This window comes from Mustelus asterias, chromosome 7 (assembly GCF_964213995.1).
Source record: "Mustelus asterias chromosome 7, sMusAst1.hap1.1, whole genome shotgun sequence".
NCBI lineage: Eukaryota > Metazoa > Chordata > Chondrichthyes > Carcharhiniformes > Triakidae > Mustelus > Mustelus asterias.
The window spans coordinates 38,198,920-38,226,599 of NC_135807.1; the positions used below are offsets into that span (position 1 = coordinate 38,198,920).

General features: G+C 43.6%; 1 protein-coding gene and 1 pseudogene across 1 annotated transcript in view; one reads left to right on the forward strand and one right to left on the reverse strand.

Annotated features, from left to right (window-relative positions):
• The window catches only part of ccdc12 (coiled-coil domain containing 12), a 65,846-nt gene that overhangs the window by 28,723 nt on the left and 9,443 nt on the right, over positions 1-27,680 (reverse strand). The window lies entirely within an intron of this gene.
• On the forward strand, positions 8,668-10,234 carry LOC144496015 (large ribosomal subunit protein uL16-like; annotated as a pseudogene).

Consider the following 27,680-nt stretch of genomic DNA (forward strand, 5'->3'; position numbering starts at 1 on the left):
GCTGGAGTGCAACTTTGACCAACACTATTCTGAGCCAAGCTGACACACAAACCCACTGAGACATCACTAAAAATGAATGTTTTTTTTTAATCAAGCAATCTGGAAAATGTCTTCGGGAGGGACCAGTTAAAGTAAACAGCTTAGATCGAAGACAATGATAGGAAACGGCTACATTCCTGGCAACATGTGAAGTATACATTGTACATTTACAAGATTAATACTGGAACAGTTCAACCTGCAGAACATTACAGGAAACCACTTAAAGAGGACTGTTTTCAGTACAAAATAAAATAGTATTACAAGGGCCTGACCACAGGCAGTATAATACAAGAATAAAACAGGACAGTCCACCAAGCGCTGACCGCAGCACTGGAACTGAAGGCGGCACACCCGACAACATCTCAACACAGTCAGACTTATCCAGCATCAGCCTTGGGAACATCCTGTCAGACCTGGGCAAGCCCACCAGAGCAGATCCTGGGAATTCTCAACATTGATACTGGATGAGGTCTCATGGCATCAGGTTAAACCTGGGCAAGGAAATCTTCAGCTGATTACCCTTACTGTCTCCTCTCCTCTCCTCCATGTTGAACACCACCAAAGTAGAATGACACAAAGATAGGTAGGAAAGCAAATTGTGAAGTGGACGTAAGGAGGCACAAAGGGACACTGACAGGTTAAGTGCATGGGCAAAAAAATCTGGCAAATGCAGCATAACGTGGGCAAATGTGAAATTGTCCATTTTGGCAGGAAGAGTAAAAAGCTTATATTATAACTGGTGGGCGATTGCAGATCTCCGAGGTGCATAGGGATCTGGATGTCCTAGTGCATGCATCACAAAAGGCTAGTATACAGGTACAACAGGCAATTAGGAAAGCTAATAATGTTATAATTTATTGTAGGAAAATTCATTACAGAAGGGAGGTTATACTTAATTTGTACAGGGCATTGGTGAAACCACATCTGGAGCTTTGTGGTAAAGCACTGGTCTCCTTATTCAAGGAAAGATGTAAATGCATTAGAAACATACAAACAAAGAACATAGAAGCAGGAATAGGCCATTCAGCCCTCTGAGCCTGTCTGCCATTCATTTTGATTATGACTGATCATCAAAATCAATATCCTGATCCTGCCTTCCCCCCCATATCCCTTAATCTCTTTAACCCCAAGAGCCCAAGAGTTATATCTAATTTCTTCTTGAAATCACACAATGTTTTGCCCTCAACTACTTCCTGTGGTAGTGAATTCTACAGATTCACCACTCTCTGGGTGAAGAAATTTCTTTTCACCTCAGTCCTAAATGGTTTACTCCTTATCCTCAAACTATAACCCCTAGTTCTGGACTCCCCCACCATCGGGAACATTCTTCCTGAATTTATCTCGATTTGATTTATAACTGTATAACTGTAACACTATATTCTGCCCTCTCCCCTTTCCTTCTCTATATACAGTATGCTTTGTCTGTATAGGGTGCAAGAAACAATACTTTTCACTGTATACCAATACGTGTGACAATAATAAATCAAATCAAATCGAGGACATTCCTCCTCAGATAGGGACACCAAAACTGCACACAAATACTCCAACTGTGGCCTCACCAGCACCCTGTACAATTGCAGTAAAACATCTCTATTCCTATACTCAGATCCTCTTGCTATGAAGGCCAACATACCAGTTCAGCAAGGTTTACTATAATAGTTCCAGAAATATGCAGCTTGTCTTATGGGGAAAGGTTGGAGCGATTAGGTTTGTATCCACTAGAGTTTAGAAGAATAAGAGGCGGCTTGATAGAAACCTATAAGACCCTGAAGGGTATTGATGGGGTGGATGTGAAAAGGGTTTTTTCCTCTTGTCAGGAGAATCCAGAACTAGGACTAAGGGTCACTGTTTAAAAATAAGGGGTTTCTCATTTACGACAAAGATGAGAAGTTTTTTTCTCTCAGAGTGTCATGAGTCTCTGAAACACTCCGCCAAAAGGCAGTGGAAGTAGGGTCTTTGAATATTTTTAAGGCAGAGCAAGATAGATTCTTGATCAATAAGGGGGTGAAAGGTTATCGGGTAAGGAAGGAATGTGAAGTTACAACCAGATCAGCCATGATCTTATTGAATGGCGGAGTGCAGGATCGAGGGACTGATTGGCCTACAACTGCTCCTAATTCGTATGTTTGTATGTTGACATCCCATGAGTGAATAAAAAATGAGTACAGCGCTTTCTTTTGTTATCAGTAAACAACAACTGGTAGGAAAGCATCACCCCTTCAGTACTTTGTGGGGAAAATATTGCAGCTCAGTACTGAGCTATTTACAGCTAACACATCCAATGTTTGATTTATGGTCTGGTTCTGGTGGCTGATCCTTTTTATTCATTCGTGGGACATGGGTGTCGCTGGCTGGCCAGCATTTATTGCCCATCCCCAGTTGCCCTTGAGAAGATGGTGGTGAGCTGCCTTCTTGATTCGCTGCAGTCCACATGCTGTGAGTTGACCCACAATGCCGTTAGGGTGGGAATTCCAGGATTTTGACCCAGCGACTGTGAAGGAACGGCGATATATTTTCTAGTCAGGATAGTGGGTGACTTGGAGGGGAACTTGCAGGTGGTGGTGTTCCCATGTATCTGCTGCCCTTGTCCTTCTAGTTGGAAGTGGTCATGAGTTTGGAAGGTGCTGTCTAAGCATCTTTGGTGAATTGCTGCAGTGCATCTTGTAGATAGTACACACTGCTGCTACTGAGCGTCGGTGGTGGAGGAAGTTGATGTTTGTAAATGTGGTGCCAATCAAGTGGGCTGCTTAGTCCTGAGTGGTGTTGAACTTCTTGAGTGCTGTTTGACCTGCACCCAACCCAGGCAAGTGGAGAATATTCCATCACACTCCTGACTTGTGCCTTGTAGAAGGTGGATAGGCTTTGAGGAGTCAGAAGGTGAGTTACATGCCACAGTATTCCTCGCCTCTAACCTGATCTTGTAGCCACAGTGTTTATGTGGCAAGTCCAGTTGAGTTCCTGGTCAATAGTAACCCCAAGAATGTTGACAGTGGGGGATTCAATGATGGTAACACCATTGAATGTCAAGGGGCGGTGGTTAGAGTGTCTCTTATTGGTGATGGGCATTGCCTGGCATTTGTGGGGCACAAATGTTACTGATTAAGGCTGATCTCAGACCTTGCAATATCAAAGGAAACTATAATTGGTCTCAATGTATTGAGATAGAGGGGTACAGTCAGGCAGAGCTCCCTTCTTGTTTTAGTTAGCAAGAACTGCTGGAAACATATATGGTTAGACACCAGCTAGGATTGGGTTTAACTGCCATGCCCATCACAGTTGAACATTTATTGTCCAGATTCTCTTATGAAGACTGAACAGTTGAATGAGGTGGTTATTACTGCTTGCGAATGCAAACAACAGCCTCAGTTAGCCCTTCAAGTGTAGTATGGATAGGATGCTGCGCTTGGTTGAGGCATTTTGGCTAAGATGCAAATGAGATCAAGCCTTGGAGGAGGTGCAATGCCTACTCCAATCAGCTTGGATCATGTAGATCAAGCCCAAGACAGGAGGTGAGAGCCCTGTCTTGTCAGCTTGGATTGGGAATGTCTCAACTTGTTGAGACTCTGAATTGGACTTGATTTGATTGAATTGGAATAAAAACAAAAACAAAAGAGCAAAAGGAAGGTTAAATAACACCAATATATAATATATACAATATATACCACTCACCAGATGAAGGAGCAGCGCTGCAAAAGCTCGTGATACCAAATAAACCTGTTGGACTTTAACCTGATGTTGTGAGACTTCTTACAACACCAATATAAGTAGAGAATGTGCATCATGCTAACCCTTGCTCTCCCTTACAAAATGTTCAACTTTGCTAATGCTTTAGTGGAGTCTCAGTGCTGGGAACATAGTCTCCAGCACAACGTCAGTTGCAAACACTCAAATGATGTCCTGCTCCCATGCCACGGTATATAAATATGGGCTTTTTCTTTACTATTATGAGACTATCCCAAAGGAAATACTGTTGGCAACGATCCTTCTTAAAAGAGAAATGAAACTACTTTTTCTGCAAGGACTGATAAAGTAATGGTGGAGGATAGGGCCTGGTGCTCTCTACATCATGTATTCACACCTCCAGTTTGGATTTTTTAGTGGAGTGGGAATACTGAGGTATGAAAGATTTTCCCCAGAGGCAGTAAAGAGAATTTCCCAACTTATGTATTTGGTTAATGTTAGTACTTGGAACCATGCCAACAGGCTTTGTATGATTTAACCAAGTATAATCTTCACATGTGAACTTAGGCAGACAATTTAATCATGAAGGATTTCCCATGAAGAATTTAGCATTCATATGTACACATGGCTGTGTTGGTTAACAATGATCAGAAATGGAAAGAAATTTATTTTTGCCCCCAACCTGGAAGACTCCAAGTCATCCAAGATCAATTTATTAAGCAGGGCAGTCAAAATGGCCATTTGCCTCATTCATGTAACCAAGGTGACACAAGCAATGCTGGCATTTATTGTCCTTGAGGGGGGGGTGCAGGCACTTCCACGTTGGTGTTGGGCCAGGAGTTCCAGGATTTTGACAAAGCAACAAGAAAAAAAAACAATTTCTTGTTCCAAGTCAAGGTGGTATGTGACTTGGGAGGGGAACTTGCAGGTGTTGGAGTTCCCTGGTTCTTCTCGCTGGTGGCAGTCACAGGTTTAGAAGAGGCTGTTCACGTGTTAGCAAGTTGCTGCAGTGCATCTCACTGCTCCCACTGTGTACTGATGGTGGGGGAAAGGAATGTTTAAGGTGATGTGCGAGGAGATTTAAGAATAGGTCAACCCTTGCTTCCCAGGTTGTTCTTGATCAATAGGGGCAGCATGTGACACAGTGGTTAGCATTGCTGCCTCACAGCGCCATGGACTCAGGTAGAATTCTGGCCTCAGGTCACTGCCCGAGTGGAGTTTGCACGTTCTTCCCGTGTCTGCATGGGTCTTCTCTGTGTGCTCCGGTTTCTTCCCACACTCCAAAGATGTGTGGGTTAGGTTGATTGGCTATGCTAAATTGCCCCTTAGTGTCAGAGGGATTAGCAGTGTAAATACGTGGGGTTTCAGGGCTAGGACCTGGGTGGGATTGTTGTTGGTGTAGACTTGATGGGCTGAATGGCCTCCTCCCACACTGTGGGGATTCTATGAATATCTACTAATTGGTTACAAAAGAGGATTGACTGTGCTCCTAGATGAAATATGTGAATATTAAGATTTACAAACATAGAACATAGAACAGTACAGCACAGAACAAGCCCTTCGGCCCACGATGTTGTGCCGAGCTTTATCTGAAACCAAGATCAAGCTATCCCACTCCCCATCATCCTGGTGTGCTCCATGTGCCTATCCAATAACCGCTTAAATGTTCCTAAAGTGTCTGACTCCACTATCACTGCAGGCAGTCCATTCCACACCCCAACCACTCTCTGCGTAAAGAACCTACCTCTGATATCCTTCCTATATCTCCCACCATGAACCCTATAGTTATGCCCCCTTGTAATAGCTCCATCCACCCGAGGAAATAGTCTTTGAACATTCACTCTATCTATCCCCTTCATCATTTTATAAACCTCTATTAAGTCTCCCCTCAGCCTCCTCCACTCCAGAGAGAACAGCCCTAGCTCCCTCAACCTTTCCTCATAAGACCTACCCTCCAAACCAGGCAGCATCCTGGTAAATCTCCTCTGCACTCTTTCCAGCGCTTCCACATCCTTCTTATAGTGAGGTGACCTGAACTGCACACAATATTCCAAATGTGGTCTCACCAAGGTCCTGTACAGTTGCAGCATAACCCCACGGCTCTTAAACTCCAACCCCCTGTTAATAAAAGTTAACACACTATAGGCCTTCTTCACAGCTCTATCCACTTGAGTGGCAACCTTTAGAGATCTGTGGATATGGACCCCAAGATCTCTCTGTTCCTCCACAGTCTTCAGAACCCTACCTTTGACCCTGTAATCCACATTTAAATTAGTCCTACCAAAATGAATCACCTCACATTTATCAGGGTTAAACTCCATTTGCCATTTTTCAGCCCAGCTTTGCATCCTATCTATGTCTCTTTGCAGTCTACAACAGCCCTCCACCTCATCCACTACTCCACCAATCTTTAAACAGTGTTTAAATTTCTGTTCTTTAGTCAGGAAAGGGCTTTCCCTCCCCAAAATCATTTTTCTCGCCAGGTGTGATCACCTCACCTTGGCATTTAAGCCCTTTAAATAAGCTGAGGCACAGTGTACCCCTTCAAGTAGATTTAAAAACCACATACACTCTTTGAAGAGTAGCTTGTAGTTAGCCCAATGTCCTGGCCAACATTAATCCCTCAGAAATAACCAGATCAACTGTTTGTCGATCTAAAATAATATAAAAGCAAATTACTGCGGATGCTGGAATCTGAAACCAAAAGAGAAAACGCTAGAAAATCTCAGGAGGTCGGGCAGCATCTGTAAGGAGAGAAAAGAGTTGACGCTGAGTCCAGTTGAGTCAAAGCTAAAAGGCATAGAAAGTGGGAGATATTTATACTGCAGGGTGAGGGAATGAAAGATGAGTCATAGCCACAGAAACCAGGGGAAAAGGCTGTAACTGGCAGTCCATAGAGAGAATAAAGGGCGTGAATGGCCAAACGGCAGAAAAGCTAAAATCAGAGGGTAAGCTGTGACAGATGAAGATGTGGGGGTGTGTTGGGGGGGGGGGGGGGGGGAATGAGTGGGACAGAGGCAAAATAAGAAAAAGGGAGAAAGGGGAAGCAAAGGGGGAGAAAAGGTAAGGAAAGGGGGGATAAAGCAGGGGGAAAGAGTGGGGAGGGGGTGGGGGAGGCAAATGAAGAAAGACAATAAAAAAAAATAAAAGGTAGAGAACAGTAAAAAATTAAATAAAATGAAAATAAAGGGACCGAGGTGGGGTAGAGTTAATAATCTGAAGTTGTTGAATTTGATACTGGGACCAGAAGTGCCGAGCCGGAAGATGAGATGCTGTTCCTCCAGTTTGCGTAGAGCTTCACTGGAACATTGCAGCAGGCCAAGGACAGACATGTGGGCATGGAGCAGGGTTTGTTGATCTTATTGTGGGATGCTGCTGTTACAGAATGGATGCATCATTTCATGAGTTACTTTGAAGTGTTCAAATGTTATAAAAAAGCTTATAGCAATTGCTGCTACAAAACAGCTGCTAAAACATGGATGATAGCAAGAGTCCACCAACCTTCCACTCCTGCATTTAAGCAAGAGAGAAAAAAGAGCGGGAAAAGGGGAGAATGCAACAGAGAACTAAGAGGCAAGTGAGCCGGAAAAAGAGAGACAGGAATACAATAGAGAAAATAGGCAACAAAAAGACACAGAGTAGCTATAGTGAGAGAAGACAAAGGAAATGAAAGAGACGAAGCATGAGCAAGCAACTGAGAGGGCCGGTTCCTCCTATCCTTGAAGTTATTTTCTGTTCTGAAAGTGTATAGACAGAACTATCTGTTGCCCATGAGATGCTAGCAATTATTGTATTATATATTATTCAGCATTCCCCGGCTAAGTGTAACCTGAACTGTGCTTGTAAAACTCAACCAATTATACAGCAAGTGCCTGTCAGTTGACCATGTCAAAACTGACCATGTCAGTTTTTATGCAGAAAAAAAGGATTAAAAATCGAGTGCGGAGCAGGCATGGAACTTCAGCTTGGATGAGGATGGGGAGGTAAATTCATGAAAAACCAGGATGAGGTAGCAGCATGTAGTTGGTAGCTATGCAATCACACACCCTCTAAGTTTGCAGAAACGTCCAAGGAAATAGGGGGAGGAGAAATTGACAGAGGTTGGGGGCAGGGGGACAAACACTATTTAAAAATAAAAATAAATTAACACTGTCTCTAAAATAAAAATATGATAACTAAATATTTGGTCATATAGTTTTTTCAAGAATAAACACTGCTAAGTACAACCTCAGTCATTACTTCAAACATATACACGCTCAGCACCTGCAGAGCAACCGTGGCTTCCTGCTTGTGTGTGCTGAAGGAGAGCCAATAAAGACAGAGCAAAGAAACATGGAATGCCAAAGATAAGAAGATAAGATAAATAGAGAAAAAGGACGAATCAGGACAGAAGGGGACAATAAAAGAGGAAGAGTTTATGGAGAGTTCGTAAGATCCCTTCTCCAAGAGGGAGAGGTATGCCCAAGAGGGAGACAGTGTGAGAGTTGAGAGTGTGTGTGTGTGTGTAAACAAGGTGTAAGTTGGTGGACTGCAGCAGCAAATAAACATCTCTCAATTCAGTTTATAGTCCAACAGTTTCTCCTTCAAAATCGGTTTTGAACTCCAAGTCACTCGGTTGACTTTGACTAGGTCAACCTGAAGCAGCAAAGTGCATGTCCGGTTACGTGCCACATTCTTCCTGGAGCACAGCTTAATTGGTTTTAAAATGAACAAAATCGATCTACGAATCTGGCAGTTAGGAACAATTTTGTTAGGTTCCATTTCCCAAGTCAATATTTGCCAACAGTGGATGTAATCGCAGCTGATTCACCATCTGGAAATCGCCGTTGATGTATCATGTTTTTCCCTTCATTGTTCTGGTTCACATGATCTGAACCTTATTCTGACTTATGAAAAATTAATGCCGCAAATAAAACAGCACACAGGAAGAACAGCCACAGAGGCAAGATGCCAAAGGATCCTGTGGAATCCCATCCCTGTAAGAGCATGTCCATTTATGGGCGAGGGAGTGTGGGGAGCACGATAAAGTAAATAAAAATGCAAAATTAGCAAGTCGCACCTCCAAAAGATTTCAATTAGCCAGTGCCTATAATAGTGGCTCAGGACATCCTAATCCTATCCATTTTGAAGACTGTGACTTGTTCACAGCCAGTGAAGTACTTTGTGAAGTCCCTGAAATTAAATGAAACCAAACCCAACAAGAGTAACCAAGGCCCCCCAAACAGAAATTCAATAATTGATCACCGAATTGATTTTATATATTGGTGTAGATGTTGGTTGAGGGATAAGTTTTGTGTACATAGACTCAACATGCCTTAATGCCTTCACAGCAATTAGAGACAGGCAGTAAAATAGTGTCTTATCAATGTTCTGTACATCCTACCAGCTCATAAGAAAATGCATCTCACATAGGGAGATGAATGCGTACACCAGACTGCCCAACTGCAAACAGTTACAATAACACTAACACGCGTGCACGCACACAAACTTCTCCAACCCCACACGGTCCAGAGGCTGTTCACAGGTGCTTCCACATTCTTTATCTATATCCTGGGACCGGGATATTTGACTGAGACAGAGGTCTGCTGCAGGTGCTGACTGCAGTAAACTTGACAGTTACCCTCAGCTAACATGAACTATAACAGCAGAAACCAGGGGTCAAAACTTAGGACTGAAGGAACTCAGCTATTTTACCAAATTAATCATGGGAGAACATTTTGAACAGTTCTACAAAGTTTCCTACTGCAACTTCTAATGACTTATACTGACATCAAGCTGACATTGCCAGCCTCAATCTACCTTCTACTCCCAAAAAGTTGAAAAGTTTCCATAAACACTAATGCTGCGCTTGTAACATTGCCCATTTCCAACACCCCTACCCAACTCCACATTAGTCCATCTGCTGTTTAAATTCTGAAACACTGAAATCAGTTGCAACATCTTGAGCAGAGTTAAAAAATCACTTCCCCCCCTCCCTCCCCAAGGCAGGAAGATGAGCCATCACCCAGCCCATTCTTACAGATGCTAAGAACAAGCCGTACCCCAAATCCCGTTTTTGTCAGGGTGTTCCTGATATCAAGATCAGGATTTTTGACCTTGGCTGTAAGAAAGCCAAGGTGGACAAGTTCCTGCTATGTGGCCACATGGTGTCCGATGAATTTGAGCAGCTCTCCTCTGAAGGTCTGGAAGCTGCTTGTTTCTGTGCCAACAAGTACATGGTGAAGACCCTTGACAAGGATGGGTTCCACATCCGAATGCACCGCACCCTTTCCATGTCACCCGCATCAACAAGATGTTGTTGTGTACCAGCGCTGATTGGCTACAGACTGGTGTGCGTGGAGCCTTTGACAATCCCCAGTGCCTGTGTAAACATCAACCAGGTCATTATGTCCATGCGCACCAAGACGCAGAACAAGTTGCACATGAATGAGGTCCTCCATCGGGCAAAGTTCAAGTTCCCAGGTGGCAGAAGGTCCACATCTCCAAGAAGGCTCAGGTCGTGGTGGAGAGTTAGAAGTGCTTTTTTTCTTCTAACTCCTTCAGAGCAACTATCAGGGTAAAACTGGCCGAACTATCTGAAGTTAGTGATTTAAATCCCTTCTGTCGGATGGTTCCCAGCCCAATGCAATTGTCCAGGGGAAGTTAGCACTTCTGGGCAAGATCCGAGTAAACCCTTACATGAGAACTTCCCAGAGAGATTCTCCAGCACATCATTGGGGTACCCCCAAATGCGACACCGGGGAACCAGGAAGTTATGGACCAATAAAAGCGATACAATCGCCAAAAAATAAGAGGAAGAGATTAGGCAATTTTTTTAAAACACAGAGAGCGGGCTGTCAGGATAGAATGCCTGACCAGAAACAGCAATAGAAGAATCATCTATAGGTGTTCAAAAGGGAAGCATATAAATATTTGAAATACTTGAAAAAGAAAACCATTTGCAAGAGCAGGGGTTGTGGAATTAAGTGATTAGCCCTTTCAGATATGTGATGTACTAAATGTCTTGTTTCCAACTTATATAAATTTGATTGTTGAATAATATTGGAAGCGCGGTAAGTTCTTTGCTCAAGCAGCATGAGCACAGACAGTACATTTCGGGTTATTTAATCCTGCGGGAATCATGGGCAACCCTGTACACATCCAGACATTCAAAATAAAAGCAAAATACTGTGGATGCTGGAAAACTGAAATTAAAACACAGAACACAAGAAATACTCAGCTAATCTACAGGGCATTGGTGAGGCCGCAGCTGGAATACTGTGTGCAGTATTGGTCCCCTTATATGAGGAAGGATATATTGGCATTGGAGGGAGTGCAGAGAAGGTTCACCAGGTTGATACCGGAGATGAGGGGTTTGGATTATGAGGAGAGGCTGAGGAGATTGGGTTTGTACTCGTTGGAGTTTAGAAGGATGAGGGGGGATCTTATGGAGACTTATAAGATAATGCGGGGGCTGGATAGGGTGGAGGCGGAGAGATTCTTTCCACTTAGTAAGGAAGTTAAAACTAGAGGACACAGCCTCAAAATAAAGGGGGGTCGGTTTAAGACAGAGTTGAGGAGGAACTTCTTCTCCCAGAGGGTGGTGAATCTCTGGAATTCTCTGCCCACTGAGGTGGTGGAGGCTACCTCGCTGAATATGTTTAAAGCGCGGATGGATGGATTCCTGATCGGTAAGGGAATTAAGGGTTATGGGGATCAGGCGGGTAAGTGGTACTGATCCACGTCAGATCAGCCATGATCTTATTGAATGGCGGGGCAGGCTCGAGGGGCTAGATGGCCTACTCCTGCTCCTATTTCTTATGTTCTTATGTTCTTATGTTCTAATCTGGCAGCATCCATGCAGAGAAAAACAAGAGTTACCATTTTGAATGATGAAAGGTTACACTGGGAATGTTAATGTTCTTTCTCTCTCCACAGATGCTGCCAGGCCAGCTGTGTATACTAGCATTTTCTGCTTTTTAATCTATAAGCTTGCACTTTCCCTGGAGCTGGAGGGCACCAGACAGGAAAGGAATTTTTGAGTTTAGTCCACTTTTATATTCCAACTCCTAATCTTCTTACTCACCACAGATTGAGCACTGAACTAGAGTTCTGTGGGCATAGCATTTAGCGTCCAATCTACGTATTATTCTATTGTAATATGTGAACCCAACCACTAACCTGACACTCATTGGGTTATAGGAACAGGACTAGCCATTCAGACACTTGAACGAGCACAGAGATTTTTTCAGCACTCTCTCTTTTCAATCCCTGATCTGTGGCGAATCTCAGCCAAGGTATATATGCCACGGAGCTATATAAATAGCCTCAACACTCATGAACTGACAGGAAAAAAATCAGAAGACAAGGGGTGGGTCAGAGAGAAGTGCAAGAGAATCTTTTACTGCACAGTCTCCTGGTTTTAGATAGATCAGTCAGGTTAGTGCAGTCTGACATGACTCCAAATACTCAATTTTTCCAATAAAAACGACTAATTTTAATAAACAGTAAGACAGTTCCATTCTATCACTGTGTAAAGCTGACACTGATCAAGTACACAGTCAGGAAAACAATGTAATTTGTCAAAGGTCAGAACCAGAGATGATGAGGGAATAAGTTATTTCAGCTTTTTTGGAAATCTAGAGAGGAGCATTCCTGCCAGTGTCCTGCTAAAAATACACAAACATTAAGTGAACTGCTGACGGACACCCAGAGTGAAGATCTGCAGTTCTTTTCATAAACAATAAATCCAGAAGAGAGCAGCTGATAGATTGCAAATCTCTTGCAGCCTCCTGTTAATTTTCAGCACTTTGAACTCAATTTTCACCCTTCATACAGTGAGCTACGTACATAGAAAAGTTACAAGCAAATTGACCATTTGCCTATCCTGTCCATATCACATTTGCCCACTCTATTCTTCAGATCCTTTCATGCACTTTTCCCTTTATCTATCTAATCTTGAATGTTAACAGAAGCTGCCTCAACCATGAAACCTGGAAGTAAATACCACACAAACTGCTGTGTGTGAAATATCTCCTATCCTCTCTATTAAATCTCTTGCATTCAATCTTGCACCGAAAAACCCGTTCTGCTTCTATCAAAAATGTTTCACGCGTTCACAATTTTATGCACCTTCTATGAACCACCTTCTAATATGCATTGTCATAACGTAAAATGGTCACAATTTTTCAGTTAGCACTGCTGCTTCTCAGCGCCAGAGACCCAGGTTTGATTCCGGCCTGGGGTGACTGTGGAGTTTGTACATTCTCCCTGTGTCTGCGTGGGTTTCCGGGTGCTCTGCTTTCCTCCCACAATCCATAGATGTGCAGGTTAGGTGGATTGGTCATGCTGAATTGTCCCTCAGCATCCCAATATGTACAGGTTAGATGGATCAGCCACGGTAAATTTGCAGAATTACTGGGACAGGGCAGCGGGGAGCTGGGCTTGGGTAAAATGCTCTTTCGGAGAATCGGTGCAGACTTGATGAAATCATAGAAACAATTAGGAAAGTAAATGGTATGTTATATAGACCTCTATGAAATCATAGAAACCCTACAGTGCAGAAGGAGGCCATTCGGCCCATCGAGTCTGCACCAACCACAATCCCACCCAGGCCCTACCCCCACATATTTACCCGCTAATCCCGCTAACCTACGCATCTCAGGACTCTAAGGGGCAATTTTTAACCTGGCCAATCAACCTAACCCGCACATCTTTGGACTGTGGGAGGAAACCGGAGCACCCGGAGGAAACCCACGCAGACACGAGGAGAATGTGCAAACTCCACACAGACAGTGACCCGAGCCGGGAATCGAACCCGGGACCCTGGAGCTGTGAAGCAGCAGTGCTAACCACTGTGCTACCGTGCCGCCCCCTTGATGAGCCAAATTGCCTCCAACTTCACTGTAGGTTCTATTTTCTATGGTTCTCATAGAAGAATCATAGAAATCATAGAAACCCTACAGTGCAGAAGGAGGCCATTCGGCCCATCGAGTCTGCACCGACCACAATCCCACCCAGGCCCTACCCGCTAATCCCTTTTTTTTTTTACCCGCTAATTTACCCGCTAATCCCTCTAACCTACGCATCCCAGGACTCTAAGGGACAATTTTTAACCTGGCCAATCAACCTAACCCGCACATCTTTGGACTGTGGGAGGAAACCGGAGCACCCGGAGGAAACCCACGCAGACACGAGGAGAATGTGCAAACTCCACACAGACAGTGACCTGAGCCGGGAATCGAACCCAGGACCCTGGAGCTGTGAAGCAGCAGTGCTAACCACTGTGCTACCGTGCCGCCCCTATTCTATTTTCATTATAATGAATCTTCCACAACACCTTGTCTAAAATGAGCCCAACACTGAAAAAAATTAATTAACTGAGTTCTTCTATTGGCTCAATTATATTCTATAACTCATGATAAACTTCAAAATTAACTAGCGTTTTTGTAGCCTTATCAACCGGAAGTGCTGTTTTCAGCATATTATGAACTTGTATCCCAAATCCTTCAGCGCTTCTAGAGTATCAAGCCTACATCCATTCTGATAGTAATTACTGCTTTTCTAAAATAAACTTACTGACATACTGGGCGGCATGGTGGCACAGTGGTTAGCACTGCTGCCTCACATCACCAGGGACCCGGGTTCCATTCCCGGCTTGGATCACTGTCTGTGTGCAGTTTGCACGTTCTCCCCGTGTCTGCGTCGGTTTCCTTAGGGTGCTCCGGTTTCCTCCCACAGTCCAAAGATATGCAGGTTAGGTGGATTGGCCGTGCTAAATTGCCCCTTAGTGTCAAGGGGACTAGCTAGGGTAAACGCATGGGGTTATGGGGATAGGACCTGGGTGAGATTGTGGTCGGTGCAGACTCGATGGGCTGAATGGCCTCCTTCTGCGCTGTAGGATTCTATGATTCTATTTCCGTCAGTTTCTTTTGAGCTTCTAACAAATTCAGCATACCTACTATTTGGTATCACCTGTAAATTTTGACATCACTCATTCGAGGGCTATAAACAAACCACAGTGAACATAACTGATCTCTGTGAACATCGCTAAATGCTTCTAATCACATTGAAAAATTGTCTTTAATCCCTCTCTATTTTCTTCATTCTAGCTTCAATCCAATTTTCCATTGTCCTCCAAATTCCATTCCTCTCAATCCTCGATAATTGCCTCCCACCTGACACCTTATTAAAAGCTTTCTTAAAGAACACATACACAACATGACTGCATCTCCTATCTCTCATAACTACTCTTTCCTTGAACAATTCTATAAGGTTTCTTGAACACAAGAGTCCCTTTTGAAATCTGTGATGACAATCGGTGACACAGTGGCTAGCATTGCTGCCTCACAGCGCCAGGGACCTGGGTTCAATTCCCAGCTTGGGTCACTGTCTTGCGGAGTCTGCACATTTTCCCCATGTCTGCGTGGGTTTCCTCCAGGTGCTCCAGTTTCCTCCCACAGACCGAAAGATGTGCTGGTTAAGTGCATTGCCATATTAGATTTTCCGTCCGTGTACCTGAACAGGCGCCGGAGTGCGCCAACTCAGGGATTTTCACAGTAACGTTATTGTAAGCCTACTTGCAACACTAATAAATAAAGTTTAAATTTAATTCACTTCTAACTATTATCGCTTTTTCTAGAAGCATAACTATTCCATATTTAGAGACTCTTAAAAATTTCCATGACCACAAATGGTAAACTAACTGGCCCACAATGATGTGAATTATCTATGTCTTCTTTTCTATAAATGGATATTACACTGACCACACAGCAGTGCTCCAGAACACATTCACATGGCACAAGCCTGAAATGTAATTGCTAGGGCCTTTGCTGTTTCTTCTCCCAGTGTGCTAGGGTCAGGCACATGGTCTCCCTTTGGCCTAACCAATTTATCTAAAAATTTCCTTTTATCAATCATAATATTGGCTCACCTCACTATCAACTTGTTTCACATTTCATTTGCTCTTGCAACATCACTGGCTTGACCAAAGCCAAGTACTTACTCCATTTCTTAATGATTAGCAGATTGACAAAACACACCTTACTCTAACAACGCCCTTGTTACCAATATGCTTATAAAGTGCTATGCCGTTCCTTTTGATGAGTTTGAATTATTTCCCTCAGTGAATCAGTAACTCTTTCACACCAGAGTTAAAAGCCGTGGATCCATACCTCTCTGCTCATTGACAGGAGAATGATAAAGATCCCATATCAACAATATCCGAGGATTCTGACATACACTCCTCCCTCCAACAGGATTGATCAAGAGAAACTATTTTCCCTGGTGAGGGAAATCCAGAACATGAGTGCACAATCTTAAAATTAGCTTTGCCATTTAGATCACTTTTTCACACAAAGGTAGTCAAAATTTGGAACTATTTCTTCCAAAAGGCTGTGGATGCTGGGTCAATAAAAATTTTAAGACCAAGACTGATATATTTTTATTAAGTATGGTATCAAACAAGATGGATCAAAGACAAATAAATAGAATTGATTTTGAGATTAGTCATGATCTAACTTTGGCAGAACCGGTTCTAGGGGCTGAATGATTTACTCTTGTTCCTACATTCTCAACAAAACACAGATTGAAAACAAATCAGTTATTCATCTCAATGCTGTTTGTAGAACATGCGTGACCCAGAATGACTGCTGCATTTGTCAATCAAAAGTAATCTATTAAAACTCTCAGCCCTTCACAAAATGGCAATTTGGCCCATCAAGTCCATGCAGGTCTTTGTAGAGAGATCAGTCAATCCCATTCCCCTCATTTACCCCTTCATCCCTGTAATATTTCCCTACAATTTTCTTTTGAAATCAATAATTGCTTTTGCTCTCACACCTTTGTAAGAAGCAATACCCTTCAGGTCATGCCTGTGTAAAATACTTTACCTCATCTCCCTGTACCTCTTGCCCAAAACCTTAAATCTGAGTTCCCTAAACCAACAACTGGCATAGCAAAACATCCATTTTGTATACCTTTAACCAAATTGCCATCAACCTTCTTTGTTCCAGGAGAACAACTGCAGCTTCTCCATATTCTAAAACATTCAGCACTCCAATTCCTCTTTCCATAACAGACTGTACCAGACATGTAATGCAGGCAATGAGAGACAAGAGATGTAATACATTGTTATATACAGGTACATCCAAGTTGTTTTCTCTTTTTCAACCTTCATTAGTGTTCAAGACTGACTCTGCCAAAGACATTTCATATAACGCATAATAACTCAGAAGACATCTTATTGATCCTAATAAATTAGCAGCCACTAATGTACCCATTAACCTCCAGGCAATCCTCTTATCATTAAGCAAATAGCAATCAACAGTCAGGTTCAAAGTCAATTACATCTCCACAAATTTCCCAGCTCCTTGCCTGCCATTGACTTCTTGTTGAATAGCAATGAAGGAAATCCTTCAGTCCCTTCTCCAGTGACCATTCACACAAGACTTGGCTCTGCATTGAATCACACTTGTGCACCATTCTGTCCTCATCTAATACTTGCTCAAAGATAAATGTGAATGACAGAGATCACTTGGCCCATTTAGCTTGTTCTAAATGCAAGACAGGGAGTTTCAGGGTACTTGTTTCCACTGCTAAATCTGGGAGTTTGTTCTGTGTTTTGATCAGAAATTTGCCTTTTGCTAGTTTGAATCCATTTCCATTGCAACACAATCAGTCATTTTGAACTAATTTTCCATATTTCTTTACCCATGAAAGCAAAAATGCCCAAGTGGCTTTTGTCTTTCCTCTGACACTATGGATTAGCCTCATGATCCTTTTGCACACTGGCCCCTGGAGCTAGAATGCTACCCAAACCATGACAAGTATTCATAATGTGGACCTGTATAGTTTTTAGCACAACTTCCAACAAGTTTTCATTTATATAGCATATTAACATAGTAAAATCTCCCAAGATTCTTACAGGAGTGTTGCCAAACAAAATTTCATACCGAGCTACAAAGAAAAAGGCATCCTTTGTAATAGTATGGACGTGCGGTCAAAAGTTCATCTTGGGGTCAAATTTGACACTGACAGTGCAAACTAGTTCAGCCTCTGCTGCCAGAGCGATGGAATCTATGGCTGGGGAACAGAGTTTGTGATGGACCTAAAGACAATGGCTTCAGTCTTCCTAATACTTAGATGAGGAAATTTCTGCTCATCGATTACTGGATGTTGAACAAGCAGTCTGACAAGTGAGAAATAATGGAGGGATTGAGAAAGGTGGTGGTGAAGCAGGGTGACATCATCCGTACTGGCAAAGGTGCAATCTTTTACAAAAGACAATAAACTGAGACCAGGAGGTGAGATAGATATTAAAGATCACATGGCACAATTCAAATGGAGCTGTCCCGGCCAACATTCCTCCTTTACCATGAGGTCTCCAAACCACTGATTGTCTGCTTATCCAATATGGAGGGTAAACTCTTTCTCCATAATGCATATTAATGCTATGGTCCAGGAATCAAAGTTGTGCAAGGTGACAGAACCAAGGCTTGGGACACTTAGAAGTTTAAGCAGATAAAATCATGACAAGCATCCCTGCTTATCCACCTGACAGTGCACTGACTTATAAAATAATTTACAAGGAAATAAATGGATTGTAGTAGAATGCAAGCACACAAATACTCCTCAACTCCCACCACCTCACATTTAGCTCACGAGGTGAGAAGTACTATATCCAATGGCAGGTTCACAGGCGCACGTTTTCATGACTTTCTGCAAGGTCAATTCTACTTCAGAGTGAGGCAGACGAAGGGAACCTGTGCACAATGGTTTTAAAGGGAACAGCAAAAGTTTGCCTTTCAAAAAGTTAAGATCCACCTGTTAAACAGCTATTCGCTCAGAGTGTTTTGACTTAATGCTGAACCACAAGTTTCCTTTTCGTACCCTATATAGCAGCAGTTTCTTGCACGTCACTGTGACTTTGCAACATTGACAAATTTCTGATGGGAAATTTGGGTCGAGACATATTTTGAGTTTTGTTTTAAACCTAGAGAGTGGCTAGCTTTCGTAACAAAAAGGGAATATTTTATATTGCCTGACAACTGTTCTAAACATCCTGATGGATTTCATATAAATCACTTTTAAGTAAAGCAACTGTTTTCATGTAGGTAAACAAAGCAGCCAATGTGCACTTAGCACCAAGTGTAATGAGATGAATAACCCATTAATATGGTGTTGGTTGATGGATGAATGTTGGCCAAGAAACCAGGAGAACTCGCAAATAGTCACAGGATATCTTTAGTATCCATTTGGGTGGCGCTTCTGAATCTCATCTGAAGGCAGCACCCCCATGTTGCAGCTCTCCAGCAGTACCCAACTGGTGTCAGCCTGAATCACATGTTCAATCTGGGCTCCAATCGACAATGATTTAAACTGGAGACAAGCACACACTACCAACTGAGCTCATGTGAACCAAACACTCTCGTATAATAAAAACTATTTCAACAATAATGTACAGTCTGCTGCTACAATCAGAAACATATATGAAGCTTCAACTTTAGGTGTTCCTTATTCTTTCAAGGGGTGTGGGCAGTGCTGACAAGGCCAGCATTTGTTGTCCATCCCTAATTGACCTTGAACTTTGTGGCTTGCTCGGCCATTTCAGAAGGCAGTTAAGAGTCGACCATATTGCTGTGCGTCTGAAATCACATGTAGGCCAGACCAAGGAAAGATGGCAGACTTCTTTCCCGAATGGACATTAGCGAACCAGATGGGTTTTTACAACAATCAATGATGGCTGTCATGGTCACCATTACTGACACTAGCTTTATATTCCAGATATTTCAGAAAGGACAGAGAGGGAGGCAAAAGAGGGGGAGGCGGGGGGTGGGGGGGGAGTGACACTGCTGATCAGGGATAGTGTCACAGCTGTAGAGGAGGTGGAAGCCGTGGAGGGATTGTCTACGGAGTCTCTGTGGGTGGAAGTCTGGAGCGGGAAGGGGTCGATAACTTTGCTGGGTGCTTTCTACAGGCCGCCCAATAGTAACAGGGATGTTGAGGAGCAGATAGGGAAACAGATCCTGGAGAGATGTAGTAATAACAGGGTTGTCGTGATGGGAGACATTAATTTCCCAAACATCGATTGGAATATCCCTAGGGTAAGGGGTTTGGATGGGGAAGAGTTTGTTAGGTGTGTTCAGGAAGGTTTCCTGACACAGCATGTGGATAAGCCTACAAGAGGAGAGGCTGTACTCGATCTGGTACTGGCTAATGAGCCTGGACAGATGTCGAATCTCTCAGTGGGGGAGCATCTTGGGGATAGCGATCATAACTCTATCTCTTTTATGCTAGCATTGGAAAGAGATAGGATCAGGCAAGCTAGGAAAGTGTTTATCTGGAGTAAGGGGAAATATGAAGCCATCAGGCAGGAGATTAGCGGCACAAATTGGAAGGAGGTATTCTCGAGGAAAAGTACCGAAGTAAGGTGACAAGATTTTCAAGGAATGTTTGTCTGGAGTTCTGCATGACAACGTTCCGATGAGACAGGGAGGTTTTGGTAGGTTACGGGAACCGTGGTGCACGAAAGCTGCGCTGAGCCTAGTCAAAAAGAAAAGGAAAGCGTACAAAAGGTTCAGAGAGCTAGGCGATGATAGGGATCTAGATGAGTATACGGCTTGTAGGAAGGGACTTAAGAAAGAAATGAGAGCCAGAAGGGGTCACGAGAAGGCCTTGGCAGGTAAGATTAAGGAGAACCCTAAGACGTTCTATAAATATGTGAAGAGTAAAAGGATGAGATGTGAAGGAATAGGACCTATAAAAGGTGAAGGTGAGAAAGTCTGTACAGAACTGGAAGAAATAGCAGAGGTGCTTAATGAATACTTTACCTCGGTATTCACGGTGGAAAAAGACCTGGGTGGTTGTACTACAGGATTGCGACAGACTGAAAAGATTGAGTAAGTGGACATTAAGAAAGAGGATGTGTTGGAAATTTTGAATAGCATCAAGATAGATAAGTCGCCGGGACCAGATGGGATGTACCCCAGGGTACTGTGGGAGGCGAGGGAAGAGATTGCAGAGCCTCTGGCGATGATCTTTGCATCGTCGATGGAGACGGGAGAGGTTCCGGAGGATTGGAGGATTGCGGATGTGGTTCCTATATTCAAGAAAGGGAATAGGGATAGCCCAGGAAATTACCGACTGGTGAGTCTAACCTCAGTGGTTGGTAAGTTGATGGAGAAGATCCTAAGGGACAGGATTTATGAACATTTAGAGAAGTTTAGTATGCTCAAAAGTAGTCAGCACGGCTTTGTCAAAGGCAAATCGTGCCTTATGAGCTTGGTGGAGTTCTTTGAAAATGTGACTAAACACATTGACGAAGGAAAAGCGGTAGATGTGGTTTACATGGACTTCATCAAGGCGTTCGATAAGGTCCCCCATGCAAGACTTCTCGAGAAAGTGAGAGAGCATGGGATCCAAGGGGCTGTTGCCCTGTGGATCCAGAACTGGCTTGCCTGCAGAAGGCAGAGAGTGGTTGTAGATGGGTCTTTTTCTGAATGGAGGTCGGTCACCAGTGGAGTGCCCAGGGATCTGTTCTGGGACCCTTGATGTTTGTCATTTTCATAAATGACCTGGATGAGGAAGTGGAGGGATGGGTTGGTAAGTTTGCCGACGACACGAAGGTTGGTGGTGTTGTGGATAGTTTGGAGGGATGTCAGAAGCTGCAGCGTGACATAGATAGGATGCAAGACTGGGCAGAGAAGTGGCAGATGGACTTCAACCCGGATAAATGTGTAGTGGTCCATTTTGGCAGGTCAAATGGGATGAAGGAGTATAATATCAAGGGTCAATAATATCTTAGCAGTGTAGAGGATCAGAAGGACCTTGGTGTCCGGGTCCATAGGACTCTTAAATCGGCCTCGCAGGTAGAGGAGGTGGTTAAACATAGAAACCCTACAGTATAGAAAGAGGCCATTCCGCCCAACGAGTCTGCACCGACCACAATCCCACTCAGGCCCTACCCCCATATCCCTATATATTTACCCACTAATCCCTCTAACCTACACATTTCAGGACACTAAGGGCAATTTTTAGCATGGCCAATCAACCTAACCCTCACATTTTTGGACTATGGGAGGAAACCAGAGCACCTGGAGGAAACCCACACAAACATGAGGAGAATGTGCGAACTCCACAGAGACAGTGATCCAGCCGGGAATCAAACCCAGGTCCCTGGAGCTGTGAAGCAGCAGTGCTAACCACTGTGCTACCGTGCCGCCCTTAAGAAGGCGTTTGGTGTGCTGGCCTTCATCAATCGAGGGATTGAGTTTAGGAGTCGGGAGATAATGATGCAGCTTTATAAGACCCTCGTCAGACCCCACTTAAGAGTACTGTGCTCAGTTCTGGTCGCCTCATTACAGGAGGGATGTGGAAATGATTGAAAGGGTGCAGAGAAGATTTACAAGGATGTTGCCTGGATTGGTTGGCATGCCTTATGAGGATAGGTTGAGGGAGCTCGGTCTTTTCTCCTTGGAGAGACGAAGGATGAGAGGTGACCTGATAGAGGTATACAAGATGTTGAGAGGTATAGATCGGGTGGATTCTCGGAGGCTTGTTCCCAGGGCTGAAATGGCTGCTACAAGAGGACACAGGTTTAAGGTGCTGGGGAGTAGGTACAGAGGAGATGTCAGGGGTAAGTTTTTCACTCGGAGGGTGGTGGGTGAGTGTAATCGGCTGCCGTCAGTGGTGGTGGAGGCAAACTCGATAGGGTCTTTTAAGAGACTTCTGGATGAGTACATGGGACTTAATAGGATTGAGGGTTATAGTTAAGCCTATATATAAGCCTAGGTAGGTAGGGAAATGACCGACGCAACTTGTGGGCCGAAGGGGCCTGTTTGTGCTGTATTTTTTCTATGTTCTATTAATGGAATTCAAATTCCACCAGCTGCCATGGTGGGATTTGAACCCATGTCTCCACAACATTACCCTGGGCTTCTGGATTACTGATCCAGTGACATTACCACTACACCACTATCCTCCAGGTCCTGCTGCACCAGAAGCCCACTTTCTTGTGGGACTTGCAAGCTGGTCCATCAAATGCACATAAAAACAGTTCAGTGATCCAGCATCAACTCGAGATGTTCAGCTCCTTCCCGGATGCTTTTCCTCCACTTCAGGTGGTCCTGGGCACAGTGAAACTTCTCCAAACCGGCAATTATAATCAGTGCCATGCCTTACACATGCATAAAAAGATACTAATCTACATTACTATCTGACATGCTATGGGGAAGAACAATGTGTAGAAATATTTTAATAATAGATGCATCTTCAGTTATATAATTTCAAAAATTACTTGCGCTGGAGGGTTAAATTGAGGGCGTGCTGCATAAAATTGGCTTGTATTCCCTTGAGCATAGAAGATAAACTGGTTATTTAATTGAGGTGTTTAAAATTATTAAAAGAATTTGACAGGTAAGACAGAAACTACTTCCCCTGTTTTTCCGGTTGGAGGAAGGTAACTAGTGGCGTGCCGCAGGGATCGGTACTCGGGCCGCAACTATTTACCATTTATATAGATGATCTGGAGGAGGGGACGGAGTGTAGGGTAACGAAGTTTGCAGACGACACAAAGATAAGTGGAAAAGTGAATCGTGTGGAGGACGGAGAAGATCTGCAGAGAGATTTGGACAGGCTGAGTGAGTGGGCGAGGATATGGCAAATGGAGTATAACGTTGAGAAATGCGAGGTTATACACTTTGGAGGAAATAATAACAAATGGGATTACTATCTCAATGGAAACAAATTAAAACATGCTACCGTGCAAAGGGACCTGGGGGTCCTTGTGCATGAGACGCAAAAGCCCAGTCTGCAGGTACAACAGGTGATCAAGAAGGCAAATGGGATGTTGGCCTATATTGCGAAGGGGATAGAATATAAAAGCAGGGATGTCTTGATGCACCTGTACAGGGCATTGGTGAGGCCGCAGCTGGAATACTGTGTGCAGTATTGGTCCCCTTATATGAGGAAGGATATATTGGCATTGGAGGGAGTGCAGAGAAGGTTCACCAGGTTGATACCGGAGATGAGGGGTTTGGATTATGAGGAGAGGCTGAGGAGATTGGGTTTGTACTCGTTGGAGTTTAGAAGGATGAGGGGGGATCTTATGGAGACTTATAAGATAATGCGGGGGCTGGATAGGGTGGAGGCGGAGAGATTCTTTCCACTTAGTAAGGAAGTTAAAACTAGAGGACACAGCCTCAAAATAAAGGGGGGTCGGTTTAAGACAGAGTTGAGGAGGAACTTCTTCTCCCAGAGGGTGGTGAATCTCTGGAATTCTCTGCCCACTGAGGTGGTGGAGGCTACCTCGCTGAATATGTTTAAAGCGCGGATGGATGGATTCCTGATCGGTAAGGGAATTAAGGGTTATGGGGATCAGGCGGGTAAGTGGTACTGATCCACGTCAGATCAGCCATGATCTTATTGAATGGCGGGGCAGGCTCGAGGGGCTAGATGGCCTACTCCTGCTCCTATTTCTTATGTTATGTTCTTATGGTGAGGGGAAAAAGAACAAGGGAGCAAAATCATAAAATTAGAGGCAGCTACTCAGGAGTGGCATCAGAAATAACTTTACAAAATGAGTAGTGGAAATCTGAAACTCTCTAACCTAACAGGCGAGGCCAGGTCAGATGAAAACTGATAGTAATTTTTGTTAGCTAGCGTAGTAACTGATCCAAAACCAAGCCAGGTATATGGAGTTAAAATTGACAACTGCTAACCAAGGACAGAGAGGTGCTCATCAAGAACAGTGCCCACTGGAAGGAGCACTTTGAAGACTTCTTAACAGAGACTTTGTCTTCAACCTAATTGTCCTCGACTCCATCCCGCTACCCGCCACCATCTCAGCACAACCCCAACCTGACATGAGGTAGAAAAGGCCATCCGACAGCTAAACAACAAGGCACCAGGAGCAGACAGAATCCCCACTGAAGCACTAAAAATTGGCAGAGAAGCACTCTTGGTGCAAATACATAACCTCATTGGAAGGAGGAGAACATGCCAGAAGATCTCAGAGACACCATAATTGTGACCATCTTCAAAAAAGATGACAGGTTTGACTGCTGTAACTACAGAGGTATTTCCCTGTTCTCGGCCACAGGGAAGGTCCTCCTTAATCATCTCTCCCTGTGGTTGAAGGGCTCCTCCCAGAGGTCCAATGCATATTCTGCCCACTAAGGGGCAAAATGGACATGATCTTCACCATGCAATATAGGCGCACCACCAGTGTTCTAGGTCAGACCAATATCCCTAGCATTGACCACGTTCAAGTAGCTTCGCTGGATGGGCCACATCATCCACATCCTGACATAAGACTCCCTAATGGAGCTTCGGCACAGCAGGCGAGCCCCAGGAGTGCAGAGGAAACGCTTCAAGGACACCCTCAAGGTTCCTTGAAAAAGTGCAAAATCCTCACCAACACCTGGTAATTTCTTGCCCAAAACCACTCGAAGTGGACGAAAAACATCCAGGAAAGAACTGAACACCTTGAGTTTCATTGCCAAGAGCAAGCTGAAACAAGTTGTTGACAGGGAAAGAAGCATGTGGCAACCCGGGCACCCCATCCACCCACTCCTCCAACCACCGTCCGCCCCACCTGTAACAGAGAATGTAGGTCGCACATTGGACTCCTTAGTCACCTGAGAATTCCTTTTTGGTGTGGAAGGAAGTCATTCTCAACTGCCTTAGAAGAGCAGAAGATAATGAATGATAGGTAGGTCATTTAGGACTGAGATGGAGAAGGATTTCTTCACTCAGACAATAGTAAATATTTGAAATTTTCTATCCCAGAAGGCTGTGGAGGCTCAGTCATTGAGTGTGTTCAAGAGTTTGATAGACTTCTAGATATTAAAGATATCATGGGATATGGAGATAGTGCAAGAAAATGGCATTGAGGTAAAAGATCAACCATAATCTAATTGAATGGCTGAACAAGCTTGAGAAGGCAAATGACCTACTTCTGTTCCTATGTACTGAAGCAACACAGACACCCACTTAGAGGAGGGAGAGAACAGGCTCCACAAGAAAGAATGCTGAAAACACACCACTGAAAAATATGATGGTTGCTCGGAAAAGACTTGTTTGCATCAAAGCTCCAAAAGTTTAAATTGAACATGCATCAAGTTACACAGTAAATTTGACAAGAGAAGGGAAGGGCTGCTTCAAATATCAATTGCACATTCAGAGGTGCAGTTAACAATGCTGTTTTGCAACTTGTGTGTCAACAGTTTTAATTCTAGTGGAGGCTACAGTTCCTGTGAATTAACTTGGGAAAGAATACACATTTTCAACCCTAAACTGCATTATAATTCCTGTTCCAGCATAGCACCATCCACAATACTTCAACTACTTATAACCCAGCCCTCGAATTCTCTGTCCTTGACTCCAGCTTCTTTTTCAACCATTGCAGCTTTGCCCCCATGACGGGTGCCTGCACTTTGTCACCTAGGTGCCATGCCCTCTCTGTTAATCGCCCCTTTGAATTCTCCTTCTGCCTCCCCATCTCTTCCCCTTCCAAGAATTTGCCTATATTTTTGCGTCTATGTATCACTTTAGTGAGAAGTTCAACCTAGGTAAACATCAAACAGGAATGTTTATTTTGTCAGCTGAAACTTAACATAAGCAAAATAACACTAATAGAGAAATTAATAACACTAAAGAGCGACAAATCCCCAGGACCAAATAGTTTCCATCGCAGAATTTTAAAAGGTGAGAACACTGCAGATGTCCTGACTATATCTTCCAACATTCTCTCCATGCAGTAACTGTTCCTTTAAATTGGAAAACTGTGCATGCCATTATGCTAGTTAAGAAAGGTGACAGAGGGAAACCAGGGAATTATAGACTTGTTAGCCTAACATCTGTTGTCAGGAAATTATTCGAGTCTATATTTAAAGGCAAGGTAACTGAACATCTTGAAAATCTTCAGCTCAGAGAGCCAGTGTGGAATTGCTTAGAGTCGGTCATGCCTGGCAAACATGAATTTTAAGACAAGGTGGCTAAAGTTGTAGACAGGAGACTGTCTATGGATATTTTTATCTCGATTTCCAGAAAGCATTTGATCAAGTCGCTCATAACAGACTATGAGCTAAAGTTGAAGCTCATGGAATTGAATACAAATTATTGACCTGGTCAAAAATTTGGCAGAGCGGAAGGAGGTAGAGATGAAGGGTAATTGGCAGGTACTCTAATTGGCAGGATGCGAGTAGCGGTGGCCCAGAAAAATCTGTGTTGGAGCCTCAACTATTTACTATATAAATGACTGAGAGGATGGGCTGGAAAGCCACACCAAAATTTACCAATGATACAAAGATAAGCTGCATTGTGCAGATGGGAGTGTAAAATTACAAAGAAACATTGATAGATTAAGTGATTGAGTAAAACTGTGGCAACTGGATTTCAATGTAGGCCAATATGCAATCAATCACTTTGGACCTAAAAGGGTAGAACAGTGCAGGTACTTTCAAAATTATGAAAAGCTAGGAACAATGAAAGTCCAAAGAAACATCAGGGTCCAAGGGAACACAGGTCATTAAAATCTCAGGTACAGAAAATCATCAAAAAGGCCAATGAAATGCTTGCTTTGTCTCTGGAGAACAGGAATAAAAGGGGATAGAAGTCATGCCTCAGTTATGCAAGTTCCTGATCAGACCAAATCTGGAATACTGTGCGTAGTTCTGGGTACCAAATCCTGAAAGGATTATTAGTTGAAGAGAGTGTAGCACAGTTTTACCCGAGTATGGAGAATACACAATTGCCTGTTGGATTCTCTGGAATTCAAAAGGATCATGGTGGGTGAAATTTGATCAAAGATTCCAAGATATCAAGGAGAATAAATAGAGGGAATATTTCCGCGGTCTGGGACTCGGGGCACAGTGAACAAAAATAGAGCCAGACCTTTCAAGAGAGAAATCAGTCAACACTCCTCACGCAAAGGATGGTAGAGGTTTGACGGTGTCTCCTGCAAACAGCAACTGATGATAGAT